Here is a 5,126-nt window from a genome sequence, read left to right as displayed (position 1 = left end):
GCGGCCACCGCAGCCTCGACCTGCTGGACTCTGGTGATCCTTCCTCCTCAGCCTTCCGAGTAGCTGGAACTACAGGCGCGTGCTACCACGCCCGGCTAATTTTGTTGTTTTTTTTTTTGATTTATTGTAGAAATGAGGTCTCACCAAGTTGCTCAGGCGGGTCTCGCACCTGCGGGCTCAGGCAATTCACTCACCTTGGCCTCCCAAAGCGCTGGGATTACAGGCTGAGCTACTGAACCCCGCCATGGACAACTTTTTTTGATGAGTTGACAGTATACTTGTTAAGACCATGAGAGAGATGTTAAAGATGTTGATGCTAAATATGGTTTCGAACTGCCAGTGGTCAAACTGTGAACTACACGAAGAAGGTTGTTGAAGAGGGGCTTCTTTTCATGTGCCCACTCTCTCAGCAGCCACTTGTGTGACTCTGCCTGCAGGCTCCCTTCCCTTCATATTACAATGAGGTTATACTTCCTATAAGAAGAGGCCATTATATGTACAGCAGGCAGGAGTAGGAATCCAAGCCCAGAGAATCAGAAGAGGTCAGCATGGAGACGAGGAGAAGCAGAACATCAGGCAAGGAGCCTGACAAGCCTGAACAAAGCCTGAAGATTCAGTCATGGTCACAGTTGAGTAGAGCTCTTGAGAACTAGCAGGGGACATGTATGGAAAAATGACAGATCTTTTTTTTTTTTTCTTTTGAGTTGGAGTCTCACTCTGTTGTCCAGACTGGAGTGCAGTGACTGCTCCCGGTCACTGCAGCCTCAACCTGCTGGGCTCCGGCGATCCTTCCGCCTCAACCTTCCGAGTAGCCGGAATTACAGGCATGCACTACCACGCCCGGCTGATTTTTTGATTTATTGTAGAGATGAGGTCTCGCTGCCCAGGCGGGTCTCGAACCCGCGGGCTCAGGCAATTCACTCACCTCAGCCTCCCAAAGGCGCGGGATTACAGGCTGAGCCACTGAGCCCGGCATGACAGATCATTTTAAATCTGAGCAGAGCTGAATGAAATCTTGAAACTATACTGACGATGTTGTAGCTTGGACACGTCACTCTCCAAACTCCCCTGCCATGGTCAAATCTGAACATGATCCAGAAGTGTATGTACTTGATGTGGTCATGGGAGGAGTAGAATGAAGACATAGGAAGACTGGAAATTGGAGATATTTTGAAAAGGTAGAAAGGAATTTTGTGGGGCACAACCTAGATTTGAGCACGACTCTCTTCCAAAGAGTTTTTTTTCCCCCCCTCATTTTGGTGCCTTGGTACAAAGCAGCAAGACAGGAATAGAGAATTCTCATTCTTTTGGTTATTCAGCTTGTAAAACTCCTTACTATTTAGTAAAACATCCCATTTTTTAGGGTCCTGCCTCCCACCATAGAAGCCAAATTTTCATCTTCAAGCCCCATGAAGGCTAGAGTGCAGACACATGGTCAAGACTAAGCCATCAAATGTGCTTTCTCAAGTCTTTGAATCCTGAGCTGGTGGTGTAAGCATAAAAAACTGTTTCGAATTTGTTCCTGGTGGTGGCAGCCAGAGACTGAGGCTGTAGGACAATAGGGTGTCTTCACCGTCTGCTCCAGGGGTGATGTGACTTTGGCTGTGGTCCTGCTGGCTAGCCTTGAGTTCTGGCCTTCTTCCTGGCCTGATTCTCCAGACTTTCAGATTATTCTGTGAGACACCTGATAACTTTCCAGTAAGTTCCTGCTCAGATTCTAAGGTGTGACATCAATTCTTCCCTGGAGCTCCAGACTGTCAGCCTTCCCTGCTGGCCAATTACATGGGCCATTTCTGCAGTTTACAACCAAAGACCTTCACTCATTTAACAACAACAACACAACAAAAGCCCTCTGGAAATTAGTGAGAGAAGGTCACATACATATACAGCTTCCTCCTACTACGAATCTGTCTTTTTATGAGGTCTTTCTTTTTGGGGGGGGCTCGGTTCACTTTATTTTTTTTTGTATAAAAACCCTATGTTGTTGCCACCGCTGGAGCCTGGGTCCTATGCATGGAGACTCTGGTGTGGGTCTTGACGAGATGGTCGGTGAATTCCTGATAAGGAGACTTGGTGAATACCGTCTCTTTCCAGAGGTCAGGGGTCAAATAACTATAAGTCTTAGAGATGGCATCAAAGGTGGCCTTGGCGAAGTTACCCAGGGTGGCAGTGCAGCCCCTGGCTGAGGTGTAGTAGTCATCAATGCCAGCCATCATGAGCAGTTTCTTAGGCATGGGGCGAGACGATGCCAGTGCCCCTGGGAGCAGGGATAAGGCGCACCAGCACAGAGCCACAGTGGCCAGTCACCTTGCAAGGGACAGTGTGGGGCTTGCCAATCTTGTTCCCCCAGTAGCCTCTCCACCCACACAGGGACGATGGACAGTTTGGCCAGGATGATGACCCCCTGAATGGCAGTGGCTACTTCTTTGGAGCACTTAACACCTAGACTGACGTGGCCATTGTAGTCCCTGACGGCAACAAACACCTTGAACCCCGTCCGCTGGCCAGCACAGGTCTCCTTTTGCACAGGCATGATCTTCAAAACTTCATCCTTCAGAGAGGCGCCAAGGAAAACGTCGATGATCTCAGACTCCTTGATAGGCAGGCAGAAGAGAGAGATCTCCTCCAGTGACTTGATCTTCATGTCCTTGACCAAGCAGCCCAACTTGGTGACGGGCATCCACTCCTTGTCCTCGGCCTTGCCTCCGTGAGCTCCGCGGCCTTGTCCCCCACCCCGGCTGCGACGTCGGTCTTGGAGGCCGCTGCCAAAACCTCCGTGAAAGCCATCGCGGCTTCCCATTCTGGGGCCCCCGGGGCCTCCAGGCCCTCCCGCTGCACCGGTGTCATCCGCCATTTGGTGTCCTTTTGGAGAAAAAGCTATGAGGACTTTCTTAATGTTCTCTTTGTATTAGCCAACCAATGGACTAAAATGAAGACGCCAGCATAAAGTGTCAGCCTGTGTATAGGAATTTTCTTTATGCAATGCTGTTGAATTTTTCTCACCTTGAAAAAAGAAAACAGAAGTCATTGTGATATCCTTTGTTGTCAAGTAGAAAAGATTGATTTGACTACCTTGACATTAACTTTGTCCATGTTTCCAAAATAAGATGCAGTATTGAAGTTTAGTAATGGGCCCCTCACAACTCTGACTGAATCTCAGCAAGAAATAAGTCAATGAGAAATCAGCTTCCTCATGCAAATGTGACGTCTCAGAGAAGAATGACTGAAAAGTTGGTCTGATTAGGACAGAAGAGGGGGCCATGGCAGGGGTGAAGAGAAGATGGGAAGACCGAATCATAACTAAAATGCTGTCATCATACCAACTCAGTCCACAAAGTCTCTACTCTTGGCCCAGAGGTGGGAGAATAGAGTAATGAGCACTGTCTACTGCTTCTTCTGTTTACAACATCCAAAGAAATTTGTCTTCTTGACTTTTCTAAAAAAAAAAAAAGTGATTGTGTAATATTGAATACATACTAGGAGACATGTGGGACATACATGTACATGATGAAGCACAGTGACAAAATGGACTCCTACAATCTCACTACCCAAAATAAGAACCAGAAAATTGCCCATTTTATGGCATCTGCACTTTTCCTTTCTTTTTAAAATTTCTAGTGTGGAGTACCTCATTTTGTTGAAATACATATATAGATTTGAATGACTTGAAAGAGACTGTACATAGACCCATAAGCAAGAATCGCTCATATGTGGTTATCTAATCTTTAAAAACTTCCAGTGGCAGGATTTTACTACCTCATAATGCAGGTTATGCCATTATTGGGCAGCCCTGTCTTTAGAAGGGTCTTGTATTGAACTGAAATCCACACGCTGGAACTTCATCTTTTATTCTTAGCTTTACCTTTGGGAGGCGCTGTGGTTCAGATGCAGACTGCAGTTAAACAGACCTGAGTTTAAATCTTAGCTTAGTCACTTACTGATTGTGATCTTGGACACATTACTTAGCTAACTTCTTTTTACCTCAGCTTCATACTTTCTAAAATGGGAGTAATAGTATTATGTAAGGAATGCTAAACCAGATCGCAAGTGCTGATCTGGGTTTGAGGATGGGTAAAAATTAAGACTTGGATTTGGGGATTTCCAGCAAGATGGCATCGGAACAGTTCGGACTGTGACAGTCTCTGCAAAAGCAAGTGTCCGTAAAGACTCTGCGTGAGTGGGTGTGTGCTGGTGGGTGAGTGAAAGTCCATCTGAGGGGTGACTTGGGTTCATGCACCTGAGGCTTTCCTCCGGAAGTGACTACAACCCCCACCACCCTGAGATTGAGCCCCTGGCGCACAGGATGATCTGCTGTCCTTGGGGCTCTCCTGAGAATAGACAGTGGAAAGCAGCTGATCCTCATCACCTGGCGCCGGGCCCACAGCATCACCTGTGATAGCAGAGCAGCAGGATCCCCAGGATGCATGGAGAGGGCAGGGGAAAGTTGGAGAGGAGTCCCCCCATCAGTGAGGAAACACTGACCAGTGCCATTTTCTCTGTCCTGGGACCAGGCAGAGACCTGCATTGCCCCACCATCTCTGCCCAGCCTCCAACCTGAGACCTAGAGGTTATCTCCTCATCAAACTCAGAGGGAAAGACACCCCTCCCCCATGCTGGAACAGGCACAGACATGTCAGATCTGAATGGGGGATTGATAGCAGTGGCAGCAAGCCAAGTAAGTTCAGATCTGATCCACCCTCCTCCCGCAGCCTGCTCTGAGAGCAGAGGGGAGGGGCTGGAGACCAGAGCTGAAAGGAAGCTGGAGTTATAGGAACAACCTCAGAATGAGTTTTTTTGTTTTTGTTTTGTTTCTTGGGTTTTTTGCTGGTTTTTTTTTGTTGTTGTTTGTTTTTTGTTGCTTTTTTAGACTTCCTGTTTGTGAATGGGTATTTTTGAGGGAAAGTACATCAATAGGGGGGTTTTGTCAGTTTGTGTATTTGTATAATTGTCTGTATGCTTATTTTTTATCTTTTCTGTCTTTGTGTCTCTTTTCATTTGTTGGTGGGTACACCTGTTTCCCCTCTTATTCTCTCGCTCTATCTTTCTATCATCTACTGCCTTCCTTTTTCCATTCTTTTCCTTCTCCTTATTTCATTTTGCCTCCGGAGGCAAACCTATACCCCCAC

The 5,126-nt window shown here is 47.0% G+C and overlaps 1 pseudogene across 1 annotated transcript; it reads right to left on the bottom strand.

The window, feature by feature from the left end:
• Nucleotides 1-1,963: 1,963 nt before the first annotated feature.
• LOC103259035 lies at nucleotides 1,964-2,854 on the bottom strand (annotated as a pseudogene). The gene has a single exon (XR_002481899.1). The product of XR_002481899.1 is annotated as a 40S ribosomal protein S2 pseudogene (transcript).
• Nucleotides 2,855-5,126: the final 2,272 nt, after the last annotated feature.

The sequence above is a fragment of the Carlito syrichta genome, unplaced genomic scaffold, assembly GCF_000164805.1.
Source record: "Carlito syrichta isolate Samal-C Ts95f unplaced genomic scaffold, Tarsius_syrichta-2.0.1 Scaffold302449, whole genome shotgun sequence".
Classification (NCBI taxonomy): domain Eukaryota; kingdom Metazoa; phylum Chordata; class Mammalia; order Primates; family Tarsiidae; genus Carlito; species Carlito syrichta.
Note: the sequence above shows the minus strand (reverse complement) of the source record. Positions and strands in the feature narration are given on the sequence as shown.